We start from the raw sequence: 18,695 nt of genomic DNA, 5'->3' as shown, positions 1-18,695 counted from the left end.
ATGGCTACAGGTCCAACCCTTTGAAACACCACTTTGATAAATTCACTCAAAATTTGTTCGCTGGTTTGCCACAGCCAGAGAGGAAAAGTGCAACTTTTCCGGACTGACGTTTCTAGTTTTACTCATTTTTAGGCTCATATTATGATCTCTGATAATGAGTTTAATAATTATTATTTTCTATTTTTGAAGAATCTTAGTACTTTTGCATACTATTACTCATCAAATATTCAAATAAATCTGTGCTTTGTATTTGGAGTGAAAACCAACCAGCACTGATGCTCAGAGAAGTTTAATTGTCCCTATTGCATGTCAGGCAGTGGAACTAGTATTTGTTTCAGATCTAGAGTGCTTTATGTTACCACTTGTTGAGCTGGACAAATTGACCTATTCATTACCCTCTCTCACTACTCTACACCTTAGAACTTCTGGCCTTTAATCATATAATCCCACCCATCATAATGTGAATCAAATGGACCCTGAATGGATAGCTGAGGCGATGTATTTATCTAGGTTGACTAACTGATGAGATTTGTCAATATTGAGCCCATTTTCTCTATTAAACAAGTGATCATTTGATAATGTTTGGGGCTTTAGACATTTTCCTGAGTTTTATTTCACAATAACTTTTAAAGAAATAATTTATCTTTCCCCAAATTCCAAACTTATGCCCATAAGTCTTTATATATATATATATATATATGTATACACAACTTTATGGATGCTTCCAGTAGTACAGACATACACTGATAGCAATGCATATGCATGTGTGATGATGATGATGGTGATGATGGAGACATTTATTGACCACATGTTCCGTTCCAGTCCCTAGGCTGCATTTTGCATGCATTATTTACTTTAATTTGCATCATAATAATACATGTGGGATATGTACTATTACAGTCCCATTTTACAGAATAAATTCATGCTCAAGTAAATGGTAAATTTTGGATTCAAATCCAGACAATCTAACGTCATAACTAACACTTTTAACCATAATTCACCCTACCTTTCATGGCAATAAATATCCCCTCTGTGCATGTGTGTTTCTGTTACAAGTTGTTTCTTGGAGGAGAGATGGAACTAAATGGAAAGAATGAATCCAGCAGATTGCCTGAGGTGGTATTAGTGCTATATACGTGTTTGGATCAGTATTTTCATATCACTGCCTGCAACTCTACCAAATAAACTAGTATTTCACAAACTAGGTAACAGGATTCTTCGGCTTTATCTGACGTTGATTGGGGTCATCTTAACAACAGCATATATATGTGTATAGACACACATACATATTATATATAAAGCAACTTTCCACAGTCTGTCCTTTCCTCTCTTCTGAACTATTTTGGAATGCTGCTATCTAGTACACAAATTGCTGACCAATCTAGTCTTTGCATAGCATTCTGCTAATATACTCCATTCACAAGTATGTGAGTTTAAGTTACCCAGTGCCAATACAATATCACTTTCCATGTCAAACAATGTGTGGAGGGAACGTGCTTCATTCTACTTTTTGACTTAGTGGCTTTATGAATATAGTAATTAACATAAAAACATAGTTTTCAGATAAACAGATAATTTTCATTTTTCCTCCTTGCATGTTTTTTCTCAAAAATGTATGAAATATGTTTTGTTAATGCCTCGCTGGGCATTTTCAGGCTGATTTCTTTTAGGCTGAACTGGTTTTAGATTCCTGAGCAGAACAATTAAAGGAAGGCCATGAAACGTGCCTTCTGCAATAGCCCAAGGGAATAGAACAAAGTCAATTGCCTGGTAGAGGTGGTCTTTTACTAAAGGTCAAATAAAATTGTTCTGGATGCTTTGAGATTAGCTTCAAGTGGCTGTTTTAAGTAGGGGGGCTGACCTTGTAGAAACTGGAAAGGAAAAGCAATATTCTCAAGCCAGGGTTCTTTGTTCCCTCTGCTATCTCTGCTCTTCGTTTTAAGAAATATAAAATGCTGACTTGTCTGTGATCCCTTTCTTTTTTGTTAGGTTACACAAATGTGTAGGCTATGGTATTTATTGTCAAAGAAGTTAGTAAAACTTTGGGAGAAGTTAAGTAGCAAGGCTGCATGGTGGATAAAGCACTCAATTCGGAGCGAAGACATCACCAAGTGTTGACTTGGTGAGAGGTGGTAGTGGCTAGTTTCCATAATTTCCATAAGCCCTTACCTCTGTTTGTTTGTTTTTTGGTGGACAATGGGATTTTCTTCAATTTTACATTGTTACACATTTGTGGATCTCAGAAAGGTCCACTAGCTCTTTTCCTCAATATGCCAGCCAACCCTAAACCTCTCTAGTGTAGAAATTATGGAGCCGCTGAATTGGAAGACAACTTGGGTTTGATTGTCAGCTCTACCACTTTCCAGCTGCATACCTTTGAGCTCTCTTTCTTAGCTCTCCCACAGGACTAATTGTTAAATAAAGATAAATTACATCTTGATTTATCCAATTGGATTAAATGACATGATAATACTATAATAAGATGGGAATTGGTAGTATTTTTTTAGCCTCAGAATTCACAAAGGGACCCCACAGAATCCAAGAAAACTAATGAAATACACTGTTGAAAACAAAACACCAAAAATGACGCCATGTGCTGGTTTGAAAGTATTACACACCTCAGAAAAGCTGTGTTTAAAACCTGATTCAATCTTGTGGAGGCAGCCATTTCTTTTAACCCTAATCCAACCCTGTAGGTTGGAAACTTTTGATTAGATTATCTCAATGGAAATGTGAAACACACAATTGTGGGTGTGACTTTTTGATTACATGGAGATGTGACTCCACCCATTCTAGTGGATCCTGATTAGTTTACTAGAATCCTTTAAAAGGGGAAACATTTTGGAGAAATCTCAGAAATGACAGAAGCCTCAGAACCAACTGAGAGAGAGCAGACAGAAAATTCACAGCAGAGCTGACACAGATACTGACACCTATAGAAAAGAGATACAGATGTTTGGAGATGCTTGGAGTTCAGAACACGTAGACATGGGATGTAAAGCAGGCCAGAATCTGGAGAGAGCCAAGGGAAGCCAAGAATTGAAAACCAGCCCTGGAGAAGTAAAGTGAGGATTCCCCCAGAGGAACAGAGGCTGAAAGCAACACAGCCCAGCAGCAAGGGGCCAGCAGATGTCAGCCCCATGACTACCCAGTTGACAGAAGTGTTCCTGACCCATTGACCTTCCTTGAATTAAGGTGTCTTTCCCTGGATGCCTTAGATTGGACATTTTTATAATCTCAGAACTGTAAACTTGTAATTTATTAAATTGTCCTTCATAAAAACTTTATAAAAAATATTGCATTCTGGCAGCTTGTGAACCAATACAGGCCACTTGACAGAGACTTTGACTCTGTCCCACTGCCCTGGTCATCGCCAACATAGTGCCTCAGAAACTCCCTTTTCTGTACTTCACCCCCACCTGCTCCCTTCCTCTGCCAAACACACCCACAATGCAAGCAGAGGACTTGGAAATTGAGTGGGAGTTGGAGAATTATCTGAGAGCTGAATCCTCTGCCTAATAGGAAGTACAAAGTTACTTCTCTTTCTGCCTGCAGGTGCTCTCCACCTGGCAGAAAGATTGCAGAATGATACCAAGTTTCCACCACTCCCTGTATCCATGCCCTTTGAAATATGGCTTTTCAGGTTCTCACAACAGTTGGAATCCTTTTACCATCCTTTGTTAATGGGTTGGTTTGTGACTTGCTTTGGGCAATAGGATACAGCAAAAATGAGTTCTGAGTTTAGGCCTCAGATGGCTTTGTGTATTCTTACGCCCTTTTAATCCAGCCTCCAGCATGATAACAAGCCACATTAGCCTCTCAAAGGATATAGATATGGAGGTATGTGGAGAGGAAGAGGCATGATTTGTCCAAGCTTGGGCCATCCTAAACCAGCCAATTCCCAACTGATTCACCAGCTGACTGCAGAGGCCTAAGTGTTTCCAGATGAGATCAACTGAGGCTGAACTAAATCAGCAGAAATTCCTAGCCACCATAAACCCTGTAGAAGTCCTAAATGGTTGTTGTTCAAGACCCTAGCTTTGGGATGCTTTATTATGCAGCAATAGCTAACTGATACAGATGTTAGTATGTAGTAGTAGAATGTTGCCATGACAAAATTCCAAGATATATTGCATTGGTTTTCCTATAAAAGGGTAGGTAGAAGTTTGAGCTTTGTTACATAAGAGTGAAACTTTTGGTGAAACTGTGGTAACTTGGAAGGTAGAAACTGTTTCTGATGTTCTTTTGGACTTAATCAAGATGATTTCCAGGCAAACGTTGAAAGTGTCATCTGGTTGCTCTAAGCTGCAAATGATAAGGTATTTTCAAGAAAGAGATAAGCTAAAGAAAGAATCCAGGTGTGATATTATTATGTTCATATCATTTAAATATAACTTTATAAAAGTGCTTTTCCAAAGCTATATTCTCAATGACTGTCTTCTCTGCTAATGCTGCACCTACATTTACTTATCCATATACAACAAAGTCTTGGAAGCATGTGCCCCTCCTGAGAATTATTCATCCCTGGGACTCACTGGCTCAACACCACGCATCTGACAATTAAGCATGTCCTACCCTTGTTGCCTAATGCCATGTGCTAACCTCAAACTCCTTAGAATATTGAATTCAACACTCCTCTTCCCACCATCACTTTACTCCTTAAGTATCTTTTTTTGTCTTCATTTTCAAATAGGTCACAATAGCCAGCCTGCCCTCTCCCTCCCTACCCTTGCCTCTCCTTCCATCCTTCTTTTTCCTGCCATCACTTCCCTCCTCCCCATCCCTTCCCTTCCCTTCCCTCCTTTCTTCTAGTGTTTCCGCCTGGGGATAGCATGTTAACCAAACTCTTTGTCTATAATGTTTTATCTCTAATCCAATAGATAGAATTGTATTTATTTTCCTAAAACTCCATTTGCCTCATGATATGTCATTACTTATATGAAATACATCATCAACTACATGAAAAAGTTGAAGATAGCCTGGGAGTCAAAACCTTCCACAATCTGATCCCTTTAGCTATTTAAGTTCATCTCCTATTATTTCCAAAAACTAATACTTTACTGTAGTAAGGATAATGTTATTATTATACCCCAAACATAACCTGCTTGCTCCATCCTTAAAAACCTTTGTTCAAATGCTCTTGCCTTTCATTTCACTTTCTTTCCATCCTGGTTCTACCAAACCTTAAGGCTCAGATGCACTTTTATGTCTTACAGGTGCTTTTCTTTAAATACTCACACTATAGAAAGCTGTATTAGTCTGAAAGCTGCTGGAATGAAGTATACCAGAAATGGAATGGCTTGTATAAAGGGGAATTTAACAAGTTACAAGTTTACAGTTCTAAGGAAGTGAAAGTATCCAAATTAAGACACCAACAAGAGGTTACCTTCACCCAAGAAAGGCCAATGGGTCTGGAACAGCTGTCAGCTGGGTAATCACGTGGCTGGTGTCTGCTGGTCCCTTGCTCCTGGGCTCCATTGCTTTTAGCTTTTGTTCCAGGAAGGGTCCTCATTTTACTTCTCCAGGGATGCCTTTTGTCTCTTGGCTTCCTTTGGCTCTCTCCAGATTCTGGCTTGCTTAACATCTCATGTCAACTTCTGCTGGGCTCCAAGCATCTCCAAACATCTGTGCCTATGTTCTCCAAGTGCCCACCATCTGTGTCAGATTTGCTGTAAAGTTTCTGTTGCTTCTGCCATTTCTGGTTCTCTCCAAAACGTTTCCTCTTTTAATGGATTCCATTAAACTAATCAAGATTCATCTGGAATGGGTGGAGTCACAATCTCCATCTAATCAAAAGATAATCTAATCATAACTTTCCAACCTACAGTGCTGAATCAGGATTAAAAGAAACAGCTGCTCCCACAAGATTGGTTCAGGATTAAAATGTGGCTTTTCTGGGTACATAATACTTTCAAACTGGCACACAAGCCAATACTCATTGCCAATCTCTGTGCACAAAATAGGACACATTAGGCATCAGTTTTCTTGTTCTGTGAAGATGACACCTAGTAGCTCACTATTTAGCACCTGTCCTTCATTTTCAATAAGGATATGTAGATGCTTCTACATGTATAACTGTTTTACAGTTTACCATACATTTTGACATTTATCCTCCCATTTGAAAGGTGCACCCCCAGAAGCATTCTATAGTCTTCAAAGTATCATACAAATAAAAGTTATAGCATATATTTATATGTCCTCTATTTCACATCTTATAATCTCAATATTCATTTGTTCAATAGCTATTTATTTTGAGTTGTAAAGATACTAGGATGTAAGGGTATAATGATTACGAAATGTGTTCTTGCCTTTACGGAGATTTTAGTACAAGACAAATACAATATAATGCAGTGATTCCTATAAGTGGGAGATTCATGACTCTGGTGCAGTGGAACAAAGGGAGGGAGCTTCAATTCCTGCCCATGTGTTTGCCTTTCTGGAAGTTTAAAAGCATTACGGTCAGGAAGGTAGGGAATAAAGTGTAGAAGTTGAGGGAGGGAAGAAAGAGAAGGAGGAAATGTTTATTGAAGGCAGAATGGAAAACTAATGCAATGCATATCTGCTTTGTGTCAGGAACATCACTGGGCTCACTGACACATTTAATCATTACAAAATGTTATGAAATATCAGTACTACTGTCACCAACTCTGAGCAAGATGTTAAAGAACTTTCTCAAGGTCATACACTGTATACTGAGTTCTTGGAAATGGTACTAAATGGTGCCACTAAGTCAAATACTAGCTAAAAATATATTATCCAACATATTACTTGTCTAAAGAAAGAAAACCCAAGTCTTTCCCCTCGTCTTGTTATTTTAAGCATAGCATATGAACACCCCTGAACTATCAATCGCCTAAAGTCCATTTTGGCACAATATGGTTTTAGTTATGTTGAATCAGAAAAAGACAGCTCTATCTTAGCAAATACAAAGAGTATCCAGAAAAGCTTCATTTTATGATCTTAGTATTTTAGAACATTTTGAGAACTTCTGCCTACTTATCAAAGCCACACTTAGTCTTTGAGTTCAACCAGCCATTGATAATTGAATAATAAGCCAGATTTTTGCTAATAATATATCTTTGCTGTGTTTAAGTGTTCAGCTGCCACCAAAAGCAATCTGATGAGGGTAGGAAGAGTACTATGGACCTGAAATATAAAGATATCCACAGTAGGATTAGCTGGATGGTGATGTTCACCTGCAAAATTACATATTAGATCTCTGTACCCTGTCAAATATTTAAGAAACAAATCAAGCAAAAGAGGCTTTGTCAGCCTCTTATTAGGAACCAGATGTACCCTAGGCTTTTGTCCCCATCTGCATATTTAATCTTAGCTATGAAAACATCATATTAATTATAACTGCCTGATTAATTACATCTGATTGTTTAGGACATGAGATGGTGAATATATCTTTCAGTGCAGGTGGTCTGATTTTTGGTACAACTGTGATAATCATGGCAAGCTTGACAATTTATATATAATTCACCCTGAGTGAATTTCATTTCATCAAGATAGTATGTAGATACTTTAATCATTAGAGAAATCACAGTCCCTTTTGTTGTAGTAATTTTTCTTTTTATAATAAATTTTTTCCTATGGAAGAAAAACGACGTAGCTGTAATTGGTTTCTGCTATACTTTATTCTTTTATGCATATACCTGTCTTCTTATCTGCATATCTCTCAGATTTAAGGCTGCACTGTTGGCTCTAGTTCATGGTGTATTTGTGATGCAGTATGGATTGAATTGAAATCCTTTGAACTCATTTAGACTGTGACATTTTATGGCAGATTAATTAAAATGATTCGTAGTGACTTTAGCCTCTGTGGGAGAAGAGAATATGTTTCTGATGTAAAATTCTCTCTTTGGCCTTGCTTCCTGCCTGATTACTTTAGCAAACTCTACCTTACCATGCTGCCATGCTTCCTTTACAAGTTATTTAACATCAATATTTGGGTTGAATGCTAAGGCTATTTTGTGTTTATGGACAAAGCACATCCTTTGTAATGCTAGGTGTTTGTAGCCCAATATCTATCTTGAAATCATATCAAATTCAAAATATCAAAATTGCTGGCTGTCAGAAATGCTGGATGAGCCTTTCTTGTTATGATTTGTACCAGCAATGTCTCAGCATGACTTTCTTGAAGAGTAAAAAGTAGAGAATGTCTTACGTTATGGCACCAAGTTACCAATAAACTGACTCCCTGAAGCTATTTCCTTCTGCACTGTTCAAATTCATAGCAGGCACAAGAGGTTCAACTACCCTATCTCAGATGGGTGGCTCTTTCATATGATATCTGAATCAGGAGGTGACAAACTTCTCCTGTCTCATTACTTGTTAACATTCTGGCTTCAACTGTAATCATTTTCAAAGGTTTTGTCTGTTTTAAGCAACCCAGTAAGTATGTGAAATTTATCTAATAGAGCACTATGAAATAAGATGCACAGAAAGTTAATTCTCGGTTATTTCTTTAGCTGATTTTTCAGTGTGTGGTTTCTGTTAAAAAAATGTTCCTTCCTATTTTTTCCCTCTCTGGATTTCTACTCATATTTGATTATTTCATTGCTCATTTGATTATTTCATTGCTCCAGTAGAAAGCTCAAATTAGACCATGCTCATATTTGTTAACAGAGCTAATAAAAGGTGTGCTAGAAATGAGGGGAAATAGAATTACAAACTCTTAGAGCAAATGGGAAATTTAGAGAACATATAATCCAGTTCCATCATTTAGGTAAGAATTTTGGACATAAGTGTTAAAAGAAATGCCCTAAAATATTATGAAAGAGATTAATTTGGCACAAACATTTAATGAACAATGAGTAAAATAAGATTTGCTGTTATCTGGAATTCTCATTTATAACATCTATAGCTAAAATTGAGAGTTGAAGAGTGAATTTGGGAATTCACAATATTATGGATGATAATATGGCCTATTTTATTAGTTTCAATAGCCTATTTAGGTGGCTACTGTGATAATTACTACTCTGACTTTACAGATGTAAACTGTGCAGATGAACTAAGGCTCATACCGATGATACCTCTCACCCAGTTTGTAAGTATTTTGTTGGGTACTGGGATTCAATTCTTTTGATTCTAACCAAAACTTCCTTCTTTATACTATGCTGCACTTATAATTATTCTAAAAATGAGTTGTTATTAATATGCACTTTAGAATTATTTTTGGTTTACTTCAATTTTGTCTCATATATAGGCTCCTTTTTAAAAAAGATGTTTCTATTTCAAAATTAGGGTTGTCATTCACTGTGTTTCCTCATCTTCTGATAAACTTGAGTCTTATCCCCTAACTCTTCAGAACTTGTGGTTCATATACTTCAACTTTAGATATTATAATGTATTCTCTAATTTGATACCCTCTTTCCAAGAAGTAGAGCAGAGGTTCCGGCAGGCTGTGTTGAAGCTGATTTAAAGCAGTTAAAAACTGACGGTGTGTGGCAGGCTCATGGCCTTTCTCAGTCCCAGGTGATGTTGGATAGGGGAGGGGTATCCCCTCCTGTGATGTTCTGTAGTTTTCTAACCAATGGTCCAGTGGTCCTGTTTGGGCTCAGGCCTCCAAATCCTAGGTGTTTCATGGAATTCATTACGTGCTTCTTTGGGACCTTCCACTCTTCATCTCCCCTGGCCTGGTGACCCTGTCGAGATACAGTCTCCTTCTCCGCTTGTCTTCATAATTGTCTCTTCATCTTGCTTCTGGGCTTCCCCCATTCCAATTGGAACTGGGAAAGTGATTTAAGTTCCATTTACCAAATGTGTATCCTTTTGGTTTATGTGAAATTCATGAATCCTTGCAAGCTAAGTGGTGGGAATGTAAGCTATTCTTATGTACAGGTCTCTCAGTTTCAGTATAGTTCTCCTGATCACTTTCTGATTATATCAGACATTTCCTTCTGTTTAATCACATTATCACTTTCTGACAGAAGTCAGGTGCCAGCCTGCAGATTGTAGAGGCTGAGGGGTGTGTGGATGGATGAGGCATCAGCATGGGAGAATAAATGAAATGTCCCATCACTCCCAATGCCACTCTATGGAGGAAAGGAGAAAGAGTAGTGATTATCTCATGAGTTAACTCTCCTCAGGAAGAAAACCCTCCCTTCATGACAGGAAAAGTAACTCTTTAGAAATTTATTTGAACCATGCAGTTTTAGGACCATGAATCAAGCTTCCTTTGAATATGTTCATATGGCATTTAACATCCTTATTTTTAAGTGAGAACTCTTAGCAGGTATCCTTGCACCAGTTGGTGGCCCCTCGGGGAGCAGAAAGGCATCTCAGCTAGAACTTTATTTATATAATTTTTATTATACATACAAATAAATTAATAGTATATTCCTATTTTTAATAGTCATGCCTAAATACAGTGATTATATTTAAATGACTCTAAAAAGACACTTGATATCAGCCTTAGATCCAAAGAAGAGTTGCTCTGTTACAGAGCTGACCTCAAAACAGCAATAAAATTAATCCCAAATAAAAGAGTTTGGATTTAAGTTGTAGAACATTGCCTTTCAAACTACGCATAAAGGAATCATTTGGGGATGTTTGTTAAAAGACTTACCTAGAAGGGTGGAAGGAACATTGTGGAATGTGCATTTTAAATAAGTATCTGATGTGGTTTTCATTTGAATGAAGTTTGAGAATCAATGATGTAGAAAATGGGGGAGATACTGATGAATTCTGAATGAGAGTGAAGCAGAGAAAAAAACCTGTATTTTTCTTTGACAGTCCTGGTACTTGGAACTGAAGATGGAATGGAGGAGGGAGAGAGCCTGATGGAAGATTCCAAGTAGGGAACCTTTTTCGTTGTCCATAGGAGAAGGTGAGCTTTTTGGTGCTAGCTTGAAAAGAAATGAAAAAGATGAACACAGGAAACATGATCAATTACCATGAAATCACTAGCACAGAAGAAAGGAGTCCAAGATGATTCGAAGCTTTTAAGCTCGTTTGATGGGAAAGTAACTGCAGAGGAGGCAAGCGGCAGCTGCTGCCTGTGAATCCATGCTGATCTGTAGGAGGGTTCATATCCCACACGCGTGAGTCACGCTCTGTTTTGGAGTACGTGTACCCGTAACACAAAAAAACTCAGGCTCTACTCTGCATGTGGCATCTCCCTACCCTACTCGTGGTTTAGAAGCAAGGTTATTGATGTGTGTAAAGCTTAGTAACGCTTATGCTTTTATGTTTCGGCGGAAGTTAGGCCATTAGGCTTAAACATCACAATGTGCATCACCTGGCTTTTATCCCGGGTAATTTTATTTCAAAGCAATTTTTAACCACTCATAGCATAATTAAAATCTTTTCTAATTTGTAATGCTTTACAAAATGCTGTCATGTAGGCCATCCCATTTACTCTGCCTTGCAGTGTTCCGAGCTAGACTGAATAGGCACTACTCTTCTCATTATGTCCATATCCCATCTACTGTTCCTTTTTGTGGCCTCACCCTAATTCCTACCTCTTCTATGGCTGGCCTTCAAGGCCCAGTCCAAATGTCTACCCAATTCCTACAGCCATCTCTTATTCATTTATTTGAGGTGCCCTAGAAATCTCGGCATACTTCTATCATTACTCTTATTCCACTCCACTGAAGTTATTTATTTATTCATATCCTTGGCCAGACTATGGGCCAGGACAGCCCCTCTGAATGAAAACTGTGATTAAGATTATAGCTAAGAACATGTGGTACAAAGTTGAGAAGGTATCTATGGACTTGTACTATCAATTACGGGTCAAAGAACCAAGGACTCAGCAGTGTCACTGGGCTCCCACCATATCACATTCAATCCTGAAGTTGTGGTTTGCTGGTGAATTCCTGCCAGTTAAATAAATTAACTAGGGAAAAAAGCACTTAGAGAAGGTGGAAAGAAGCCACAACCCACAATTTCTGGATCTTGGTCCCAAAGGCTCTTTGCTTAGCTCAGTTTGCTTTATTTTAGTCAAGAGATAGTCATTATAGGGACCTCACCTAGGATCCTTTTAGGTTATCCATTGTGCCTTTTACATCTCCCTAATTGTGTTCTGTGAAATGCATTACTCACTAAGGGTGTTATATACAATTCTGGTATGCTTCTCCCCTTTTGTCGGTGTAGGAAATGCAGCAAATTAGATTTTTTAACTCTAGCATCCCACCCACGGCCTACATTGTCATTATCTATGACATTTCTCTCTCTCTTTTTTTCAGGCCTTTTTGGAAAGCATTCATAGCTGAATCAGTTTCATCTACAGTTGAATTTAAAATTTACAGGGATCATTTTAAATGCATTGTGATCGTGCAAGAGGCAAATTTACCTGATTCCCTTCATCCTCTAATTTTGTCATTCTGTTTGAAAGAGCTATTGATTGTGTCGGGCATGATTTGCTCTTTATAAAACCTTGCTGCTTATTGCTTGTGATTCCATCATCTGCCAGATTTTGACAAACTTCATCTCACTGGACCTGGTTTATTATTTTACTGTTGATATTAGGCTTACCAGGCCATCATTTTCAGGTCCACTTCCCTTGCCTTTTGCAGAATGTGACTTTACCCCCATATACTCTAAAGATTCTCTCTCTCCATTATGCAGTTGACATAATGGTGACTGAAATTTCACTGTTGGAGACTAACCCAATATGTGAAGCATGACTAGTTCAGGAAATCCTCCTTTAAAATGCAAACCTACCATGGGAAATGTGACATACCTTTAATATTTTAGTGATGATTAGTTTTTAATTGCATTGTTTTATATTGAAGGAGCACAAGGGCACTAAGTGCCTACAGGAAGGGGAGATATTAAAAATAGGGTGGAAGGTGACAAGAAGGGAAAATAAGAGCAAATGAAAGGGCATCTATGCCAGCTTCTTGCCATCTGGAATAAATGACTCCTTTTTTTTTAAAGGGGAGTGATCACCATTATGTATAATTTTTCTCCACCATTGCTCCTCTCAAACATTCCTATGATAATGCTAGACCAAGTAAGATTATTATGTGCATTAAATCTAGAAAGAAAAAGTATGTAATTCACAAATAAAATGTTGATTGGATGTGTGTATATACATATATATATATGTGTGTGTGTGTGTGTGTATTTAAAAAGTTCATATATGCATTATATAAACTTTTGGTCAAATATATATATATAGTTCCCAGAAAAAGACCATGGATGATTATCTTTAGTGGTAATAATAGGTAATATTTGTCAAATACTTACTATATACCAGGAATTTTACATGTTTTTTCTTATTTAACTCTCCTAATAACCTTATGGGGTAGATACCATTATAATCCACATCTTGCCTATGAGAAGATTGAGGCACAGACAAGTTACTCACTCTTGGAAACAAAGCTAAAATGTAGACTAGCTGGGACTCAGACTCAGTCCGATCCCAGGACTGACGCTTGTCAGCGCTTCCCTCTGTCTGTGTTCAAACTCAAACCAGTTTACTCCTCTTTTATGAAGCTGTCGTTTCTAGAATCTTAGAGAGATTTAGGGTTTTATCTTTTACTTTATACATCTTTATTCAAAATATAGTAAGTAAAATGAAGAGGGAAAAGCAGACTTACTGTATTATGGAGGTGATATTTATGAGAACCTATGAAAGAAATCAAAAATCATTCTAATTGAGTAGGTACTCGTAATCTGGGAAATGAAGAATGCATTGGAACTGAACTAATTTGATAACTCAGTAAAAAAAGAATAAAATTGACAAATGCCAATTCTTTTTCTTCTTTTGATGGATAGTGAATGTTAACCGTATTATCTCCATTAAGCCCTTATTTACAACCTACTGTGCATAAATCATCATGTTGAAAACATTAAGAGATCTCAAGAAGTAGGCAAGTTACTTTAATATTCTACTTAGATTTATTTTTATTCAAGTGATTGTCCATCCATCCACCCATTTGGCAAAAGCTCATGAGAATTCATTGTGTATACACGTAGCCATAGGAAATCTAATTCCTCATAGTAAGACGATGTCAAAATAAGATAATTTTGCAATTATCTTTAGGAAGGAGTTAAAATACATCTAGAATAAATAAATGAAGGGGGAAACTAATCATTATATGGTCAGTGAGCATCATTTGGGGCTCATATTTCTTATATTTTGGTATCAATTCAAACGTTTTATTCTTCCAGAACATACATTTCATGCTATGAGGAGTTTTCCATCCCCACCAAGAACATAAAATAATATGGTCACATATTGCTGCAACATATGTGTATTGGTTAAATGACATATGATTGCCTTAATAATAAGGATTATTTCTTTCTCTTTCCAAAATTAAAATAAAGATGTATTCTTGAAAAACAGATATTGGATTTTTTTTCTCAGATATGCCGTATTACTGCTAGAAGTACAATTAAATACCTAGCAAAAATAGCATGTTTTTCTTAGTAATATATGTTCAGTTTGATTACTCAGGACTCAGACTATGAATGCAGGGATTGCTGTCACAAAGTGATAGGTTCATCATAGTTTTCAACAATCATATTTGTTGTTTTTAATGTATATTGCCACTTGGCACTTTAAATTCAGGCAGAAAACTAGGAAACCTTTCAGGAATTATATAATTATATATCAACCCAATACTTTAAAATTGTGTCTAGAAAATTGGGTATACAAGGACAATTTTCTAGAGTGAGATTTTAAGGAATTATTCTTATTCATTTTAATTTTTCTTCTTAGGAGTAGACAGAGTATACAATTACATGGGTGAAAATAGGAAGTTATTTTTCATGATTTTTATCATTCCATATTATTTTATTTACATGAACAAGCTTATTAAGACATTTCATTTCTAAGTACAAAGACTCCCATAAGCAACTCTTTGCAGCCTCTATCTTTTATTCCCTTTGTGAAAATGTAAAGTCCTCACAGCTGCTTTAAAGATATCAAAAGCTACGATTTGTTTGAAAAAGCTTCAGTGCACATAGGCAATGTTTAAAGAGGCTTTGGCAAAATAAAAAGTAATAAGCTTTTAAAGCAACTGTAGGGATTTTAACTGAGAAGCAAGTCCAAGATGGCAGTGTACATTGGAAAACCATCCAGGTTGGGTCACTGGTTGCTTCTTGGGGTTGGTCTAATAGCTGAGGCATTCCTGTTATTGGCCACAGGGAAAAATTTAGCCCTGCCTCCAGGGTCCTCTGAGGTCATTTCTAAGCAACTGCCATGGTCCAATTTAAGGAAAATGAAAATCATGGCTTCTGGTCAGTTGCATATGCTTGGCCTAAGCAGTAAAAGCTGGATCCCAAGATGTTAAAACACCTTTGAAATATGGAAGAGAATTAAAACTATGCTCTCATATTTTAATTTCTGTATTTAAAATACTCCTTTTGCTTTGCAATACTATTTCAGTTCTTTCTGAAAATATTTGTTATATGTATACATCTTTCAATTCACAATAAGAGAACTAATATGATTTTTCTAATTATATATTTATTCAGTGTTGATTTATGTCCTGTGACAGATGCTGTGGAAAATATTAAAAAATAGTAGATAAAATCCCTGCCTTCAAAGATAGTATGCTCTTTGGGGAGAAAAATAAGTGCATAAATGAATAATTACATAGTATGGAAGGAACTATAAACAAATATCAATCTCTTTATGTTAGAAAATGCAGAAAACTGCATACCAGAATGATATGTATGGATGATAATCTTCTTAGAATGTTACTGTAGAAGACAGAAGCAGCATAGAAAGCATTTAGGTGTTGGAAAAAAATCAGAGCTTAATGTCTGGTCCCACTATTCACAAGTTGGCCCAATTTGTAAGATAGGGTGATTAATCCCTGCCTTTCAGTCTCCTCTTAACCATTTCGAAAGGAAAGGTCAAGTCAGACTTTATGAATTAGGCCCTCCTCTTACATCTCTTTTAAGTGAGACGTACAGGTGTGTCAGCCAACCCAGGGTCCTTTTCTGATAGCTTTCTTTTGCCAAGAGTAGCAACAGAGAAAAGAAAGTGGAGGAGTACGGTCTAAAGTTGAGCATAGCAGAGGATTAAGAAAATGAGGAAGTAGGAGCAGAGGACAGAATAGTTTGGTGCAACTTCAGATGTATTCAGGGGACCAGTTGCTGGCTCATGAAAGCCGTTTATCCTGAGATGAGTTCAAAAGCTCAGAGTTAAACGATTCCAAAATTCTATCACAAAATGACAGAGTAATTTTATGTCTGTCAATTTAAGAATAAAATTGTAGGGGGTGTATTTTTTTTTTATGTTTTCATCTTTTTACTTTCCATTTCCCTAATAATTTATTTTTATTGTGTTTTATAGATGTATCAGCCTGCCCTTGGTTCTTCAGCTCAGACGGTTTGAAAACCCCTGCTCTACGAGACACCTTGAATTCTAGTAACCGGAAGTTGACATTAAGCACAGTAAGTTTTTAACTGACTTTTGTTTTTCAATTGTGTTGTGCATAATACATTGTTGTCAGGGTGAGGTTGGCGGTTTGAGAGATGACCTCACTACGCCACTCTGTGTGTGACTGATGAAAGGAAGGATTGCTGGGAGGCCCGGGAAATACTGAGAATGCTGCAAGCTTCCTAGATGAGGTGAGAAACTAGTCAACAGATAAATCAGTGAAGGTTTAATAATACAGAACATCACAGCAGCAAGGGAATAGCAGTTGCCCAACAACAATACTGAGGCACAAAGAATGCTTGCAGGACCTCGGACAGGCTGATTCAGCCTGGTGGGTGCTTCTTGGGTAAACCTCAGCAGTCAGCATTTCCTTCCTGATGACTCACATGGTGCAGACTTAGAATCTGGTAAATAACAGGGGGAAGTGAGGAGCAAAGAAGAAACTTCTGGCATCATAAGTAAACCAGGTGGGAAGAGCAGGAAAGACACCCCAAAACAAAATCTGTTTCCTGCTTCCATGTCCTCCTAAGTTCTGGCCCCTCTCCCATCGTTTGTTTCCCAATGTGTATGTGTGTAAAGTTCCAGGCATGCTTGGTCTTTCACCCCTTAATTACAAGGAGTCCAGGATGAACTATTTTTTGATTTGGTGGTTGAAAGTCAGCACCAACTATATTGAATCTTTAGATTGCAAATAAATCATCCTTTTCCAAGAAAAAGAAGATAATCAGACAAAAATATTCTATTTTGCCTATCAGTTCTAAACTTTTATATTTTAAAAGAATTTTCAACGGCTTTATCAAACTCTGCCTGTACTCAATTTTCTATTGAAATTGAATTCTATTGAATTGCTACCAATTCATTTTTTTTTCACTTGAAAATTTGTCTCCGGTCTCCATATTGAACAGAGATATAACTATGAGTCCAAAGGCAGAATGACTTCCTATAGGAGCCCCAGAAAATTATTTTAGTTTCATTCATTTTTTTCAAGTTTTATGATGAGATAATTGTAGATTCATATGCAGTGGTAAGAAATAATACAGAGAGATCCCGTGTCCCCCCCCCCCCCCCAATTTTCCAGTTTCCCCCAAAGGTAGCATCTTGCAAATTAAAATATAATAAACAAATAAAAAATATAAAAACACAGCCCAGTAACTGACATGGATAGCATCCACAGCCCTAATTCAGTTCTCAGTAGCTTCACATGCACTCATTTGTGTGGGTAACAGAGCGTGTATTTGGTCCCATGCAATTCTATCGCATGTATCAGCTCATATCACCACCGTAGTGAAGATACAGACTAGTTGACCAGCCATCATCACTTCCCTCCCTGTTCCCTCCTCTAACCTGTAGCAAGTATTAATCAATTCATTATCTTTATAATGTTTTTCATTTCAAGAATGTTATATAAATGAAATCATACAGTGTGTAAGCTTTTGTGATTCAAGTTTTTCATTCAGCATGATTTCTTTCAGATCTACCCAAAGAAAAGAACATTTGGATTGCTTGCTTAGAGTCTTTTTAATCATTGAAAAACTCTTCTATATTGTCTTCTTTTAGAAATGTAGTATGCATTTATTAAGAGCTCACATGTATCAGCGGTGTGCTAAACATCTTCTATGGGCCCATTTATTTAATACTCAGAACAATTGTATGAAGTGGGTGTTATTATTACCTCTACTTTGCACATAAGAGCAATGTAGTGCAGGCATGTTAAATAGCCTGTCCAAGGTTATACAGTGATAGAAGAGGATAACTAGAATATGAATCCAGGCAGTTGGATTCTAGCACCTAAGATTTAATTTCTTGTATTTTCCATAGAAATAAATTAAGTGCAGTTATAGTTTTATGTTTAATTGCTTTTTGTTTGCTCAATATACAATTTCATACATTTGTACAAAGTTTCTGAATATATAAGTAAATAATGAAAAGGGACAAGGACATCAAAACATAGCTGACATAAATGGGTCAATATTTACTTAAAATGACTATTTACTATCCCTGAATACCAATTTTATATCATCATCCTACTGAAGAACTTTTGCACAGTGAGTTCTAATGCTCATCTGTTAGACTATGCCTTAGGCTCCAAGCATAGTGGAAGATGGAGGGGGTGGGGGAGTGTGATGATAGGTTCTGATGTCACATTAGTCAAATGATGATGCCCAGTTGTCTGGTTAGACAAGCACTGACCAGATCATTGTGGCAAGGACATTTTGTAGCTGGTTGATCAACCAGAAGGCTGGTGTATTAAGTCATCAGTCAGTTGACTGCATCTATGACTGATTATATCTGCATGAACTAAGGCACATCTCCCACCAATGAGATAATCCAATCAGTTGAAGACTTT

The 18,695-nt window shown here is 37.0% G+C and overlaps 1 long non-coding RNA gene across 4 annotated transcripts in view; it reads left to right on the top strand.

The window, feature by feature from the left end:
* LOC143679336 (uncharacterized) overlaps positions 1-18,695 on the top strand; it is a 364,318-nt gene that overhangs the window by 78,107 nt on the left and 267,516 nt on the right. For 2 of the 4 annotated variants that reach the window (XR_013173664.1, XR_013173662.1), the window contains 3 exons: positions 8,997-9,052; positions 10,741-10,834; positions 16,262-16,362. This is a non-coding gene — a long non-coding RNA (uncharacterized LOC143679336). The remainder of the gene's footprint in view (positions 1-8,996; positions 9,053-10,740; positions 10,835-16,261; positions 16,363-18,695) is intronic. The other 2 variants (XR_013173665.1, XR_013173663.1) reach the window with 1 other exon arrangement.

The sequence above is a fragment of the Tamandua tetradactyla genome, chromosome 4 (assembly GCF_023851605.1).
Source record: "Tamandua tetradactyla isolate mTamTet1 chromosome 4, mTamTet1.pri, whole genome shotgun sequence".
In the NCBI taxonomy this organism is placed as follows: domain Eukaryota; kingdom Metazoa; phylum Chordata; class Mammalia; order Pilosa; family Myrmecophagidae; genus Tamandua; species Tamandua tetradactyla.
This window is presented reverse-complemented; position numbering and strand designations above follow the sequence as displayed.